At 34.4% G+C, this 18,373-nt stretch overlaps 1 pseudogene across 1 annotated transcript in view; it reads left to right on the forward strand.

Annotated features, from left to right (window-relative positions):
- The first annotated feature begins 908 nt into the window (after positions 1-908).
- Positions 909-18,373, forward strand: part of LOC143235517 (neuronal-specific septin-3-like) — a 54,333-nt pseudogene continuing 36,868 nt past the window's right edge. Inside the window, exons 1-2 of the transcript XR_013019234.1 lie at positions 909-1,010; positions 2,548-2,587. The product of XR_013019234.1 is annotated as a neuronal-specific septin-3-like (transcript). The remainder of the gene's footprint in view (positions 1,011-2,547; positions 2,588-18,373) is intronic.

Genomic DNA, 18,373 nt, shown 5'->3' on the forward strand with positions numbered 1-18,373 from the left:
TTGATAGTGCTTTCTCTACTTCCCGGCGTGGGACGCTTTAAATAGCATGGCCAAGCGTGTTAAGGCGTTTGACTCGTAATCTGATGGTCGCGGGTTCGCATCCCCGTCGCGCCAAACATGCTCGCACTTTCAGCCGTGGGGGCGTTATAACGTTACGGTCAATCCCACTATTCGTTGGTAAAAGAGTAGCCCAAGAGTTGGCGGTGGATGGTGATGACTAGCTGCCTTCCCTTTAGTCTTACATTGCTAAATTAGGGACGACTAGCACAGATAGCCCTTGAGTAGCTTTGTGCGAAATTCAAAAACAAACAAACTTTCTCTACCCATACCAGCCGTTTAATACATATGTAGTTTTTGTTTACACCAGCAAAGCTAAATGCACATATATATATGCAGTAATTGAAATAATTATTAAAACGCTCAATCTATTCATATATACGGTCACAGAAAACAAGTGATAACAGCTAGATAATAATTGTATTAACGGTACAGAAAATACAAAAGAAAATTGAATGAACTGTACAATACGCTAGTATTTTGAACAAGAATACTCTGTTTTGCAGGAAGATTTTTTCATTTTGTTTTCAAGGTCCAGAATGGTCAGGTGGCTAAGGCACTCGACTCGCAATCTGAGGGTCGCAGGTTCAAATCCCCGTAACACCAAACATGCTCGCCCTTTCAGATGTGGAGGTGTTATAATGGTACTGTCAATCCCACTATTCTTTGGTAAAAGAGTAGCCCAAACGTTTTGGTGAGTAGTGATGACTAGGTGACTTTCATCTAGCTACACGAGGGCTATCTGCGTTAGCCGTTTCTAATTTAGCAGTGTAAGACTTCTCTTATCAGCTTACACACTTTTTAGCCATTCAAAAAGTAGGAGTGAATCAGGGATATTTGTTGGGCGACATCTGTTGGAGACCTTGATCATAGTAAGACGACGTGGGTTCAGGGACCAGAATGCGTGAACCACGAGTACCACGCACATTCACACGGAAACCATGGAAGTTCAGGTTAGTTTCCTTTTATACTTGTATACGTTTTGATAGCTTTATGTAAGCTTGGAGATGATCGTTCACGGATAGACAGGATAATCTGTTGTCAGGTGAAGAAAGTTTGAGATTGAAAATAGAAGAAAACGTTGCGAAAATATATAAAATATAGTCAGGTGACAAAAATAACGAAAATGTAAGAAATTTGTCATTTGGAAAAGTTTTGGAATGATTTATTTTTCTGCAGTGAAATTGTGTAAACTTAATAAAATGTCAACTAACGAAAGATAACGAAAACATACGAATATCAAGTGGCAAAGGTTACGAATTAAATTATAAGAAAATGTTGAGTGGCAAAGGTTAGAAGTAAAATTACACACAAATGTTGTCAACTAACAAAGGTTAGGAATAAAACAAGAAAATATTGTTGAGTGACAAAGCTTAAGCATAAGGTTATAAGAGCATGTTTCCAAATGACAATATATACAGTAATAAAAATGCAAGTAAAATGTTTTACAGATGAAAATGTCTGGAAAAGGTAACGTTACCAGAGATGAGTCACGTACCAAAGAAATCTTAAACAAAAATCAGAAAACAAAGATAAACAATAAAAAAGCTTGAATAATCTAACTGAATAATGGATTAATTTAAAGTATTTCCAAAATACTAACGGGACACTGTGTTTGAGAGACTAAAAATAAAAATTTAGGATAACATAGCATCTTACTAAACTAGCTGAGTGCAATACAGGAAGTAATAATGTAAGATGAATTTTCTAGAATCTTCACAAAACACACCACATGTCTATGATAGACAAATACATGAGAAGTTAATTTGTCTGTGATGAAGAAAAGACCACCTTTCAAAAGTGCTCGGGTTATAGAGTTTTGAGCTCTTGTTAAATTGTTTATTTTTAACCTACGTACTCTCCTTTTATCTTTAATTTCGTCTATTTCAGTCTACTAATTCACGAGTTTGTGAAGTTTATGATGTATTATAGTTCACGTACAAATTAAAGAAACATTTATAAACTAATTCCTAACTAATAAAGTAGGCATAAAAAGCCATATGACGTATTAGTTAGTTGTTGTTTTTTGTAACACTGCTGCACATAAACTTCTCCCATGCATGTGCAGAAGAGGATGGGGTCATTGCACACCCCTCCTTCTCTCAGTGATAAATACCCTTGTTTTATAAACTTTTTAAGGCATGTTAACATTTTCCCTAAAATAACGAGCTACTCAAAATGTTGTTCTTTCATATTTTTTGGCTCTGTGTTGGAAATTTCTTTAAAATCCATTAATTTCTAATTGTGCTCAGACTTATTTCTTTTCGTTTTGTATTTTTAACACGATAATTATAATTCAAGTAGTTATTTTCAACTCTCTTCTGTGCAAGTAATTATACATTTTATTTTGAATGAAATATTTTGATGTTTATAAAGAACTGAATATTATTTGTGGTGTTGTTTTTGGATGGTATATGTAACGATAAAGGCATACATAGATGACATTATATGCTTTTTACTCATATGGAATTATTTGTTCTTTATACATAGGAAAACAACAGGGTGTTTTTTCCAACACATGTGGAAGAAGGTAGGGCTAAATATAAGTAATTATTATTAAACTTGGGGAAATTATACATTAACTTGGATCTATAATTCATAGATCAAATAAAGATATTAACCTCTTCCTGTGTGCACTGTGGATAAAGTACTAACCTACTTTTAGGAACATATATTTTACTAGATGAGTATTTATTTAGGTTTTAAGAAAAACAATTATGCAAAAAATATTAAATAACATTATTGCTTAGTTTTTGTTACAGATTTAATAAACTTATCCTTCATTGTAACTTAAATAAGGTAAGATATAAAAGTTTTTTACTAACTTGTTTTCATGGATAATTATCTGTATTTTAGGAGCAACTATTGTGTAAAAAGACTAAATGGCGCTATTGTGTAAAAAGACTAAATGGCGCTATTGTGTAAAAAGACTAAATGGCGCTATTGTGTAAAAAGACTAAATGGCGCTATTGTGTAAAAACACTAAATGGCGCTATTGTGTAAAAAGACTAAATGGCGCTATTGTGTAAAAAGACTAAATGGCGCTATTGTGTAAAAAGACTAAATGGCGCTATTGTGTAAAAAGACTAAATGGCGCTATTGTGTAAAAAGACTAAATGGCGCTATTGTGTAAAAACACTAAATGGCGCTATTGTGTAAAAAGACTAAATGGCGCTATTGTGTAAAAAGACTAAATGGCGCTATTGTGTAAAAGACTAAATGGCGCTATTGTGTAAAAAACACTAAATGGCGCTATTGTGTAAAAAGACTAAATGGCGCTATTGTGTAAAAACACTAAATGGCGCTATTGTGTAAAAAGACTAAATGGCGCTATTGTGTAAAAAGACTAAATGGCGCTATTGTGTAAAAAGACTAAATGGCGCTATTGTGTAAAAACACTAAATGGCGCTATTGTGTAAAAAGACTAAATGGCGCTATTGTGTAAAAAGACTAAATGTGCTATTAAAAAGACTAAATGGCGCTATTGTGTAAAAGACTAAATGGCGCTATTGTGTAAAAAAGACTAAATGGCGCTATTGTGTAAAAGACTAAATGGCGCTATTGTGTAAAAAACACTAAATGGCGCTATTGTGTAAAAAAAGACTAAATGGCGCTATTGTGTAAAAAGACTAAATGGCGCTATTGTGTAAAAAGACTAAATGGCGCTATTGTGTAAAAACACTAAATGGCGCTATTGTGTAAAAAGACTAAATGGCGCTATTGTGTAAAAACACTAAATGGCGCTATTGTGTAAAAAGACTAAATGGCGCTATTGTGTAAAAAGACTAAATGGCGCTATTGTGTAAAAAGACTAAATAACATTATTGCTCAGTTTTTTAAACAAATATAACGGCAGAAACTTATCTTTCAATGAAACTTTTTTTTCAATGAGACAATTTTCTCTCGAGAATATTTATTTTTACATCCGATTTGTCACATGTGCAATGTCAAGATCAAAATAAGGATCTTAGAGGTAAATTTCAATTTTTAGTCCATTTAAAATGCATATATTCAATACTGAATATTTGACACTACTTAGATTAGAGCCAAACTGAATACCATATAGTAGTGAGAGAAAACATGTAAATTCACTTACTTTATATTGAACGGCAAGACAAAACTGTGTACCAATAAAAATCACTAACATTAAAACAATGCCCGTCCTGCCAATACAAATAGCGAAAAATAAGAGACCTTTGAGTAAGTGTTAAGTTATAAAAGACACTTAATTTCCGGTGTAAACTTTTCTAACATACATATTTTTAGTTTTTAAAGTGTAATGTTAATATTCTTCCAACAACTTATCGCCCTTGACTATCAGCCTCACCTAAATACTCTTCTGTCTTAAGGTTATATTTCAATAAATGTGTAGTTTTTAGTTATTGTTTTATCTTAGAGAATTTCTTTCGACAGAAGTTGTTTCTTACAAAAGAGGTTACACAGTGGGCTATCTGCATTCTATCTATGTCAGGGAATCGAACCCCGAATTTTAGTTTTGTAAGTCCACAAACTTATTGCTGGTTCACCTTTTACAAGAGCCGCTGAAGATTCTCATAACCTTTCATCTGTGTGATATCTCTGCCATTATAAACATATGTTAACTTGAAGCAGTTAGATTTCATTAACCACTTTAAAAAGCTTAGAATGTTAGAAAACAAAATAACTTTGGATTAATATGATAAATCACGACGACTCTATCTGAGAGAGCTTGTAAAGTCACAACAAAAAAGGCTTTGAGGAAGCACGCGATATTTCTGGCCATAAATTATGAACAAGTAAACCATTCAGAAAGCACAGACTTTAATGTAACTACACGTGTTCCTGCTGCTCGTTACACACATGTACATGTTAATGATACATCGGTGTGTATGTGTGTTCGGTTGTTTGTGCACTGATCCCAGCTTTCATGCGAACGATTGTGTCTCTTTTTACACTTCAGCACTTATATAGAAATCTCGGTTGTTATACTGAGACGTAACTCTTCAGAACCCGATCCTAGACATTGTGAGTAGCGTTGCCACCCTCTACATTAGGACTCGCTGGCCATATATTTAATGGTAGAATGATCAAGTTTGTGATACAACTCTCAAACAGAATTCTTCAAGCCTAAAGGAACAAAGAATCTTTTCTTTACAAGACTCCGCCCAGCAGACAAACTGGCACCATGGTAACAGGGACTTAATAGTTTTGTGACTTTTTTGTCGTTGTTGAATGAAATTTTATTTTTTTACTTCGACAGTATCGTGTAGCATAAATATATATGTTCTGTAAACTATCGAAGACTAACGTTGTTATTTTATATATTCAAGCAATAAACATAGCCGGTTCTGTTGAAAACATACGAGATTATTCTTTAATAATAAACAATATACATAAAGGAGCGGTGTCGTCGTGGCAACCACGAGATGTCGATGTCTTTTGTTATTTTATGAAAACGATAACAGAAAATACAATCATATTATTAATTATGATACATTAACAGGTGTAGTACAGTTTTTATACATACTTCTGATATGTTTGGATTCTATCTGTTTAAAAAAGAACCAATACTCCAATAAATGTGGAGTATTACATTGACAAGTGCATTTTTTACAACAGGCCACCTGTTGAATCTCTCTATTAGCGACCTAATCGTGAAAAATGCGTTCTTTAACTGTTGGATCTCTTTGTTGGTGAACCAACAAAAAGTCTTCATGTTTCCAGAAGGGATCAAACAACCACGGTGTCAACGAGAGAAATCTACATTAATAGTGCTAAAATCTATGAACGAAGGCAAAACGTACATGTTGTAATATGACAACTAAATTATATATACTATATCCAGTGCCTTACACCTAGTATCAGGGTTTGTCAGGCTGTCTGGGATATGATAAGCATAGTAGTGACGTAAGCCTATTTACGTCATAAATTGCAATAACAGCAGCTTCAAGTAAGTGAAGTGTAATTATTATCAGCTTTATTAAAGTTATTACAATTCAGAGCTACGATAAGGGCCACTGTCAATATTATTCATGAATATATTTATTTAATACCAATAATCTATTATTATCACTTCAGTTAACTTTAGCATAATTCAAAAGAAACAGCAAGCTAGTATTCTTATTCCCAGAACAGATCAAGCAACCGCAGAGTCAAGAGGTAAAAACGATATTAGTTTGTTTTTGAAGTTTGCGCAATGTTACGCAAGGGTTATCTGCGCTAGCCGTTCTTAATTTAATAGTGTAAGACTAGAGGGAAGGCAGCTAGTCATCACCACTCACTGCCAACTCTTGGACTACTCTTTTAACCAAAGAATAGTGCTACTGACCGTCACATTATAACGCCCCCACGGCTGAAAATGAGAGCGTGGTTGATGCGACGGAGAATCGAACCCATCCCCCTCAGATTACGAGTCGAGTGCCTTAACCACCTGGCGATATTAGTACTTCTGAGAGCTAATGTGTAAAAGCAATTACGTGTATACAATAATATAACATATATATATACAAGAACTGCAACACTAACACTAACGATACGTTATTTTTTTATTTCATGTCTTATCATACATTATTGTCCACAGAAGGAAAGTGCACTTGATATATGTTGTGAGTTTCACAACCACTCTAGCTTACTCAACCGAATTTTTAATAACAATATAAAACTGAAACAAATAAGTAATGTAAAATATTTACTTAACAACGCACTTAACTGACACAATAACATACATTTAATTTTTCATAGAAATTGCCAGCATTTTCTTTCGAGGGGTGGGGGTTATTTTATTTCACCGTGCACCTTTCTTTAATTTTATGTCTGTTGTAGTCTGGGTCTTGGCATAAGGTACTGGATATAACATGCATAATGTAGTTGAAGTATTACAACATATATTTTTTATCTTCATAAATAGCTTTTAGCACTATTAATACAGATTTCTCTCAATGATACTGTGGTTGCTTGATCTACAAGTTGTTAGGTCATCTTTTTCAGACTGTAATAATAAAAGGGCGTGTCTGTTACCCTGTGTGTGTGATCGACATAACTCTAAGAGGAAAGAACCTAGAAACCTTAAATTTTACACACGTACTAAGTGACCCCTGCGGATGTGCAACTGGGTATTATTACTTATTCGCGTGAGCATCTTTTTAATGAGGCAAGCTAGCGAGAAAATCACGTAGAAAAAAAGTGATTTCTCATAGTACAAACAGAGATCACAGAGAGAAACGCATGAGTGTGCGTGCTCACGTGCTTGTCCGTGTAACTACCATACATCCAAGAGAAAAGAACCTACAAACCTTAAATATTGCTCCTATACTAAGTGGGCTTTGAGGGTGTGCAGCTGGGTATTATTACTTACCCATATGCGTGCGCGCATCTTTCTTCGAGACAAGTTAGCGAAAAGCCAGATAGAAAAGAACTAACCACCGTTGCTCCAAAAAGAAAGAACCTAGAAATGTGAAATTTCGCAACCATACTAAGTAGGCCCTGAGAGTACGCACTTAGGTATTACTAATATAATTCATATGCGTGGATCCATGCACATCTCTTTTTAATGAGACAAACTAGCAAAAAGTCACGTCGAAAAAATTGGTTCTTTACATTAAAACTAGAAAGCATAGACAGATACGCGCGTGTATGCTTACGCGCATATCTTTATGTGTGTAACCGCCATAGTTCCAAGAGGTGTTTTTTTTTAAATTGCGCACAAAGCTACACGAGGGTTATCTGCGCTAGCCATCCCTAATTTAGCAGTGTAAGACTAGAAGGAAGGAAACTAGTTATCACTACCCACCACCAACACTTGGGCTACTCTTTTACCAATGAATAGTGGGATTGATCGTAACATTATAACGCTCTAACGGCTGAAAGGATGAACATATTTGGTGCGACGGGGATTCGAACCTGCGACCCTCAGATTACGAGTCGAACGCCTTAACCAACCTTGCCATGCTGGGCCAGTTCCAAGAGGAAAGAACCTAAAAACCTGAAATGTTGCGCCCATACTCCCTTTGATTAGTAGCTGCGACCATGTCTTTGTTTTTGTACCCTTATTACACTCACTATTTATAATTTAAGACAAGGGATTACATAACAGATCTAAACAAATTAGACATGAAACAACAAGTAACACAAAACAGAATTTATATAGATCCAAAGGATATATCCTCTGTTTATGAAAGTGTGATGAACGAATATTTTTGTTGTTTTTCCTGAACAATTTTGTGGGAACTCTTAAAACAAAAAGGAAACCATATTGTATACAAACGCAATGTTTGTTGTCAGTACGTATTGTATTCAGTCGCGTGAAAAAGAAATTATCCTTTCTTGTTTCTTTCGTTGTGAAAATCATATTACAGTTTTAAGATCCTAGAGTCAACAGTCAGAAATAACACATTCGAAAACGACTTGTAAAAAAATGTTGTGTGTGTCACTTGTGGTTTGTTTATTCGTTCCAGATAATTGTGCAAATATACACGAGAGCTATCTATCTGCGTTAGCCTTTGTATTGTGAAACTGACAACTCTTTAACTACTCTAATCGTATGGTGGGATTTGACCGTCTCTCTTATAATGTACTATCGTCCCTAAAATTATGGGGAAAGCGACTTCTTCTGCGACAACTGTGTGAACCATGAAAACTGTAATATACAGCCGACTCACTAACCACTAAATCACTAATGGTTTCTATTTATTAAAATTTTTCTTTGGACCTCGTTTAAAATTCATATTTAAATTAAATACTAAACTAAGTAACATTCAGCGCACACTTCTGCGCAGCATTTAAAAAGGTATACTTGTCTGCACTTGTTTACTAGTTCCCAGATAAAAAGCTGAGAAAATTATTACTATTTAAATTTTTGTACTTTTAGAGGTATATTTATATGTAAATGTTAAACAATTATATAACCAAATCAAATAGCTCAGAATTACACTGCCATCTCTTGACTATCTACTGAACTTTAGCTCAATATTACCGCATGTAAATACATTTCAAATTATATACCAAGAGTTAATTAGATATTAATTATTATAAGTTATACCTCTTTTGGAAGTAAACTAAAACATGGTTATTAAACAATAGAAAACCAATATATAATTTCTTTTTCAATAAGGAAATTAATTTTAGTGGTAAGCTGTCCTTATGATGATTGCCTAATATTCCCAAGGCCTGATAGTCACACATGTTGGGTCTTTGTAGTTTATGTTAAATTTCATTGAATAAACAAGTTCGTAGGTCAATAATAGATAAGTCCCAAAGTTTAAATGATAAGTTTAAGCTGTACATCTTGACGAGGATTTGGGCTAGCAGTTGTCCCTGACGTTTAATGAGTCTAGGATATGTCATTGATTGTCACATCACTATGAAATAGGAATCTTGAATGTCCATTCTCTCAGAAAAGCCAGGTTTCCAAATACAATCCTGATGCGTAAGTATGCGGACTCTGCAGCTAACGCTATACATGCATACAAAAAATATCATCGGGGAAATGTTAATCATTATCCATTCACTCATAAAAAAACAGCAGCCTTTTAGGTTATATCCTAGGGTGTTTTGTCATAAGTGTTTACAAATTTAACTGTTAAAAACAAAATAAAACGGACAGACTATAAGGTTGGTCTCTTCTGAATTTCGCGCAATGCTACACGAGAGTTATCTGCGTTAGCTGTTCCTAATTTATCAGTAAAAGGGGATTGACTGTAACATTATAATGCCCTCACGACTGCATGTTGTGGCAGATAACGAGTTAGGCGTCCTCACAACCTGCCAACGCCGAACCTCTATAAGGTTCCCTCTTGAAAAGTATATATTTATACTTCAGGAATTATTCAGTAGGTACATATTTATTATGGTAAAGGAATGCTTTTAGCTATAAATAGCAATTAAACTTGAACAGTGGCCACTTTATTAGATTCACCTGTTCTTTAACGCAAATAGCCAAACAGTAAATCATGTGGCTGCAACTCAATATATAAAGAATGCAGGCATTGTTAATAGGTTCAGTTATTGTTCAACAAAACATTAGAACGGGAAAGATGTGTGATATAAGCGACTTTGATCATGGAATGATTGTTGGTACCAGATGTGGTGGCTCCAACATCTCAGAAACTGCTGACCTCCTGGAATTTTCGTGCACTACAATCTCTAGAGTTTACAGAGAATGGTGCGAACAACAAAAAACATTTAGTGAGCGGCAGTTCTGTGGGCAAAACACTTTGTTAATGAGAGAGGTCAGAGGGGAATGACCAGACTCGTTCAAGTTTACAGAAAGGACACAAATACTCAAATAACCACTCATCACAACAGTGGTGTGCAGAAGGGCATCTCTAAACGCACAACACATCAAGCCTTGAAGCAAATGGGCTACAGCAGTAGAAGATCACGTCGTGTTCCACTTCTGTCAGCTGGGCTACAGTGAGCATGGGATCATCGAAACTGGACGATTGAAGATTGGAAAAACATCGTCTGGTTTGGCGAATCTTGATTTCTGCTGCAACACAGATAGTAAGGTTAGAATTTGGCGTAAACAGCATGAATCCATGGATCCATTCTTCCTCAATGGTACAGGCTGCTGATGGTGGTGTAATGTGTTAAGAATGTTTTCTTAGTACACATTAGGCCCTTTAATACTACTTGAACATCACTTGAATGTCACAGCGTACCTGACCGATGTTGCTGACCATATGCATCTCTTTATGGCCAGTCTACCCGTTTTCCAATGGCTATACCCAGCAGGATAATACGCCATGTCACAAAGCACGCATCATCTCAAGCTTGTTCCATGAATATTACAGTGACTTCAGTATACTCCAAAGGTCTGCACAGTCTCCAGATCTCAATCCAATAGAGCACATTGGGATGAGGTGGAACGGGAGGTTGACAAATCTGCAGGACCTACGTGATGCTATCGAGTCAGCATAGACCAAAATCGCTAAGGAATGTTTCCAGCATCTTGCTGAATCCATGTCACGAAGAATTCAGGCTGTTCTGGAGGCAAAAAGGGGGTCCTGCTCAGTACTAAATATGTGTACCTAATAAAGTGGCCACTCAGTGTATATTTTTGCTGGTATAAGGTCACCTTTCAAGAAAAATCTATGGTGTTCAGAAATACAGAAGTTTTCTACTTCAGTTAATTTTTGTTTCTAGCTCACATCTTTACTTTCAGAGGTAATTAATATAAGTTTAAATTCACATTTTCTACGTCACGTTCATTTGTGAAGAGCCAGCTTTAAGAAATCCCTATGTTTCCGAATTTTCTTTTAATACCACTCTTTGTTAAAATTACTCTTTACGATAGTTATGTAAACATAAATGCTGATTTGAAATATTAGGTTGTTCGAAAAATATTGGCGAATTTAAGATGTTAGCTGTGATAAAAAATAACAAACAATTCAAAAGGAATTTTATTAATCAAAATAGAAACCTAGTGAATCTATACATTTTTGCCAACAAGAAACAAGGCTATTTATGCCATAACGAAAAAACTCTGAAGTCCTAGAATGCAAAAATTATTTAAAGCCATCTTCTGGTGCTGCTCTGTTGTTGAATTATTTTTCCGGTAAAAAGTTATTAAAATGCTTGAAAACATGACGTTCGGTGAGCGACAGACCTGGGGAGGAAGGAGGATGAGACAATGTTTCATATCCCATTTCTTTGAACAACATATGGCCGAGCATTATCATGAAACAAAATTGGTCCACTTCAGTTGACTAATGCTGGCATTTTTTCACCAACTTTCTATGAATTTCTTCTAGTTCTTGACTGTAAACCTCAGCCGTGGTGTTCTGGCCCTGGTTGAGCGAACTGTAATGGATAATACCGACCACAGACCACCATACAGTGAGCATAATCTTCTGTTGGTTTAACATTGGCTTTGGAAAGGTTTTAAAGACTCGTCACAGTTGAGTCATTGTGCAGATCGCTTTTTGTTCTCGTAAAGAATCCACTTTTCGTCGCAAGTGACAGTTCGATCAAGAAATGAGTCATTTTCGTTGCTCAAAAACACCATAGAACACAGTTCAAAACGGCAATTTTTTTCTCATTTTTACGAACTCTGTTTTCCTTATCTTCGATATTCACATCTCCATTACAAAACGTTTGGAGTCAACGGAGTACTGTACGTTCAGAGGTAGTTCTTTCGCCCCATGCTTGGTTGATATTGTAAGCTGTTTGTGATGTATCATGACCAAGTTTGAAATCATGCAAAAAAATGATGCGCAACTTTTTCCCCCCATCATTAATTGTAAGGGTCTGAAATATTGGAAATAAAACTTTAGAAAAAGAATAAAAGCACTAATGAATAGAAGAAAGCTTAAATTTTTCATGGTATATATAAAGTCATAAAAAGACAGGTTTCTTACCCCTATAAATGTTTGTGTGTTTTTGAATTTCGTGCAAAGCTACACGAGAGCTAATTTTTGGTAGGTTGTGATCTATAGCTGCCTTCCCTCGAGTCTTACATTGCTAAATTAGGGACGGCTAGCGCAAAGGCAGCTATAAATCACAACCTACCGCCAACTCTTTTACCAAAGAATACAGGGATTGATCGTTACATCATGCGCCCCCACGGCTGAAAGGACGAGTATATTTGGTGCGACGGGAACTCGAACCCGCGATTTTCAAATTACGAGTCGAGTACCTTAATCCCCTTATAAATGACAAAATTTTTAGTATAAAAATTCGCCGTTATATTTCGAACAATCATATGTTAAGTTTATTCACAAGACAACAACAACAATTGGCTTTTCATCACAAGACGGAAAGGCGTTGTTTTTGTTTTTTCATGTAACTTTTCACATTTGCTAACTCATTCAGAAAACGAAGGGGTTAACTAATGATTTATACATATGTTAGAAATAAAAAGGAAACTTCTGCCTGACCAAAAAATATAAGATAAACGTAACTCGATTTTTAGCGTTAAAACACTATTGTAACTTCAAAAAATTGTGACAAGTAGATTAGTTTGTTTGATCAACGTAAAAAATTCGGTATGTTCAGTATTCTTTTCTCTTTTTTTAATTAAAAGAAATGATGAGACCGAGCCTCACCCACTTTTATCCTTTTGTATAACAATAAATTTGTTCTGTACATAAATAGGTTGAACTTACATTTTTACAAAATACAAAATGTCCTAGAAATTTGAAATGTTATAAATATTCTAAGCTGATCACACCATAAAAATTCTTATAGAATGTCATTGTTTTACTGTTCAATGTTTTATTGTTTTACATCTAAAAATATCATACTTTGATTATTATATAATCAAATAAAAATATTTAAAAAGAGCATTTGGTTTCAATCAGTTTGATAACAAACTCACGTCCAAATACTTTACAATAACACACAGACTGATACAACTATCTTATCTCTTCCTGAACTCTGTAATGGATGCTTCGCCGGCCTTACATTTATAATACATCTTCCTTTTACAAATTTTGCAAAGCGTCTTGTTGATTAATATCACCGAATATTCTAGAATCCACATGATATTAAAGTGATGTTCTCTTTAGCTAACATCTAAATCACGGTAAAGTCCCCCGCTGGTACAGCCGTAAGTCTTCGGGTTTCCAATGCTAAAATCTGCAGTTCGGTTCCCCTCAGTGGACTCGGCAGATAGCTCGATGTGGCTTTGCTGTAAGAAAAATACACGCACACAACATTACAAATACAGCTCACAATAATATGATTATAAAACTTTAGTATATAAGAACGGAAAACTTACATTGGATGTGATAAATAATAAAAACAGCATAAAAGTTACTTAAAATTGATAAAAAAGCGGACTAAAATTCCAGAAAAAAAATGTAAGTAATAACAAATTTTACAAGCTATCAAGACATCGAAAAACATTTAATTTCATATTGTTTTTGGTTAAAATACTGCTATGTATTTTAAATGTTACAGCTGTAAAACACTTATTTCTTACAAAATATTAGAGAAGTGAACTGTGAAGAAATACGTTTCTAGCATTGATTAGTTTGAATCATTAGAACTAGAAAAACGTTATTCAAAAATATATTGTTTGTTTTGTTTTTTGTAATTTCGCACAAAGCTACTCGAGGGCTATCTGTGCTAGCCGTCCCTAATTTAGCAGTGTAAGACTAGAGGGAAGGCAGCTAGTCATCACCACCCACCGCCAACTCTTGGGCTACTCTTTTACCAACGAATAGTGGGATTGACCGTCACATTATACACCCCCACGGCTGGGAGGGCGAGCATGTTTAGCGCGACGCGGGCGCGAACCCGCGACCCTCGGATTACGAGTCACACGCCTTACGCGCTAGGCCATGCCGGGCCCTCAAAAATATATTGAAAAAAATAAAATTCCCGTGTTTATCATAAAGATAAGTTGAGGAAAAACATTTAAACCTAGTTACCACATCAGAAAAAGGTGTAGACACATTTGTCTATAGTAGTGTAAAAAAAAATCAAATATGTCTCTGCTATACAGAAATACACCGTTGTGCAAATTAATTGAAACAAATGGTCATTTTACAATATTTTCAGCATGGCGGCCGGTGTAGGCTCGCTGGACCCGCTGATTTCCTTTAATAGTCATTTTTTCACACAGACGGCGTCATTAGCTGTATTTTGCAGTACGGTCGATCTATTTTTGGGATACATGACGAAATTTTAAGGAATATTACGTCATTCGAAATTGCGTTAGAAGGGCAAGAAGGCCAGTCAAAAAACAACTTCTTACCAACCCAACGAAAAAAAAACAGTATCAAAGGGGTCTGAAATACAAGAACTTGACGCAAGAACAATGGAGTGAGGTGTTATTCAGGGACGAGACTCATTTCTTCGTACAGGGTCAAAGAAGTCAGCATGTTCGCAGATCTTCAGATGAGAAACTTCAAGAATCTCACATCAATCAGTTCGTAAAACATCCCTTGAAGAAGAGTCGTTCCAGAATTGAAAAAGAGATTTCCAGATGGATCTGGCATTTTTCAGCAAGATCTGGCTCCGTGCCACACAATGAAACTTGTGAAGAATTTTATGACTACAACGCGAATAAAGGTGCTGGACTGGCCTGGAAACTCTCCGGACTTAAATCCTATTGAAAATCTTTGGGCGATTTGTAAAGAAAGACTTCGGGGAAAAGACTGTACTACGAAAGATAAGCTAATTGAGACCATAATTGAGGTGTGGTACCGAGATCCAAAAATTAGTAAAGATTGCAGTTAACTCGTGGACTCGATGCCAAAGCGAATTAATGATCTTCTGAAAAATATAGGCGGTCATATCATGTATTAATTTGTGAGTAATTTTTGGATTCTCAGAAATAAAACGCAAAAAAAATGAAAAAAATCGTAATTTTCCGTATTATTTCAATTAATTTGCACAAGGGTGTATAGCAAAAAAGATATTTTTTTTATTTTAATTTTATGCTGCTTTCGTGCTACATAAAATTTATATAGGGCAATAGAGGGCAGCAGTAGCTTTAGAATCTTTTTGAGGTTTAGGAGACGGTAAGTTGGTGAAGTTAAATGTCAAAATCATTACAATTGGTTCAAAGAGAGATCAGAGTGTAAAACGTGTTTACTCGGCTAATGGTGAACTCGAAAGATTGTAGAGGGAATATAGGTAATATGTTGTATTTACTTCGTATTTTATATATATTAATAGTGCTTATCTATCTTCAAGACAAAATCGATTTTAATATGTAGAAGCATAAAAAGAAGTGAGTAATATTATTAAACTGGTTTTGGTATGATACTGTAATAGTTCTGTTCGTATGTTAGTGTTACTGATTGAGTGATGCTTTACTGCGTATGATATGTATGTATTTTGAAATAATTAATTGCGGTAATGTCAGTCTTATTAACTACGCTGAGTAATGAACCCAGCGTGGCGTGACAGACTGTTTTTCGTTCTTGTATGGAGGGTGTCTGCGTTTAAACTATTTAGCCTGATGCTTTTAATTTGAGATAATCGATGTTACGAACGTAAAAACGTAATTTACTTTTAATGTTCTACATTTGTTGCTTGATATGTATGACGATTTGTATACTGATTGGTGTTACTTTTAAATTAAAATATATTCTATATCGTTTTATCCTAGCACTAATATTAAAAGTTGTAATTCATGATTTTTTGTACTAATTATAAAATAAGATGAACATGTTTCATGAAGATCGTTAATCTTTTGTGTTAATGTTGTATTTCTGTACCTTTTTTTTTTTTTTCCTCTTAAGTGGCATAGTAAGAGGGGGAGCTCTCTACCTGCCCAGGGAAAATACACGAAAATTAAACAAATTACTTTTAGGAAATGTAGGAGAATGCACAGAATTTAAACCAGAACCCAAGAGCTTCCAGAGCCATAAGGTGAATCGTGGGGCATGGCTATAATGGGTTTGCCTGTGGCATACGTTCTTTCCCTTCACTTGGTCAAATAAACCTTGCTCTCCCCACACATTCTTAATTTGTCGCTGCTTTTAAAAGCATTAAACAAGTATTTCTTTCAATACCATTAAATACAAAATTAGTAACCATGTTAATTCAAATTAGGATTTGTAAATGTATATTATCTCTAAAAGTAAAATTTTCTGATTCTCTGAAACTGAACTTTAGATAAGATTAACAGTTTAGATTTTACTTGTAAAAAAATTACCACTAAACATCTCTTAGTTAAAAAAAATCTTTGCTGACAAATATAAAACTCTATGAAATAGTTAGATGGTTGCTACTTCAAAATATTTTCATTCTTTTGTGTGTGATTTATTAAAATATCTACTGCTATTGACTCCAGTGTGTTTTGCATAGTAATAACAGCTGTTTCCTTTTTTTTAATACTAAAAACATTAATTAGGAGTTGGAACATGTTATGCTAACAATGAATAAGAGTGGTTTGGTGCTGGAATTCTTTTTTTCAGTGTTGTTATTGTTGATAACTTAAAATTCAGTGAGAAAGTAGAATATATTTAGGATAGTGCTTGTTGGTTTTGATCAAATGTTTAGTATATCTTGACTGTACAGAATGTGATAGTGGTCTTGTTATCAGAATATTCTGAGTATTCTGATCAAATGTTTAGTATATCTTGACTGTACAGAATGTGATAGTGGTCTTGTTATCAGAATACTCATTCAACCTAAATGAAATCATAAAACTTATGATTATAAAATTATAGTAAGTCCAAGATTCTATTTAAGTTAACAAAGTTTAGATCACATTAACTGTAGAGAGAAACCATTCAATAGTATATTTGTCCTAAGATAAAGATCTTTACATAGTGGTGGATAAGTCACCAAAGCAGTTGAGGCAGATTCTATTGATAGTAACAAAGCTAATAGAAGTTTAAGGTATATTTATAGGGATAATGTTTACACCTTATACTAATGAAATTCTCTCTTTATCCAAAACAGTAATTAGAACATGCTTAGAATATTGTACTCTGTTTTTGGGGTTTTTATCTAAAAAAGGGTATTAACTTATTTAAAACAATTTAGAGGAAGTCTATCAGGATGAATCTGGAGGTGAAAGATTACCATAAGGGTAGGGGGTGAACTTATTGAAGTTAATAAAATTATGAGGTGAGATTTTTGTATACTATTTTCTAAAGATAACAGGACAAAAGGACACGTATTTAAGATTTGAAAAAGAGAAGCTAAACTCCATTTAAAACAGTTTTATACTTCTTACAGGGTAATTGGCTTAGAGAATGAGTTGCTATCAACATTAGTGGAGGCCAACACTTTGTTAAACTAACCCTTCAACTGCAGTTGACATCACATAAGATTAGGATAGGGTGACTATGGTTGAAATCATATAATGCAAGCATTTGTATGCAATATTTTGAATGGTCTGCTGTAAAAATTTGCAGATCCTTGCATATGAAGTAGTAGGTAGATTTACATAAGCTGTAAATGAAGGGTTAAAGAAGGAAATAAATAATTTCCTAAAAATAAAAGGGAGGGTTTAAGTTGTTTTTTTTATGTGAATGTGTTGATTCAGCCTTCAAAGACCAAATAGTTTCTTATTTGTATGGTATAGGTTTTTAAGAAAACAAATTGAAGGGCAAGTTTATCAGATTATTTCCTTTGTTTATATTGAGAAGTATTCTAAACATTTTTGTATACCTGTTGTCCAGCCTCTTAATATAATTCAATCAATCATAAGAAAAACCTTTAGTATCATAATCAAAGTTGTACTTTTACTTGAGTTTTGAACAAACAATTTGTCTTTTGACTCTTAAGCAAAAATACCATAATTGTGATGCAACACCATATTAAGATGTTAATAATATTGTTTTCTTCGTCACCAATTTAAAGTTTAATGTGAAGGATGTTTATTGAGAACATTTCTTCTGTACTGTTTTGTTATGAGCAGTTTGTTGGTTTT

This window comes from Tachypleus tridentatus, chromosome 12 (assembly GCF_004210375.1).
Source record: "Tachypleus tridentatus isolate NWPU-2018 chromosome 12, ASM421037v1, whole genome shotgun sequence".
Lineage (NCBI taxonomy): Eukaryota > Metazoa > Arthropoda > Merostomata > Xiphosura > Limulidae > Tachypleus > Tachypleus tridentatus.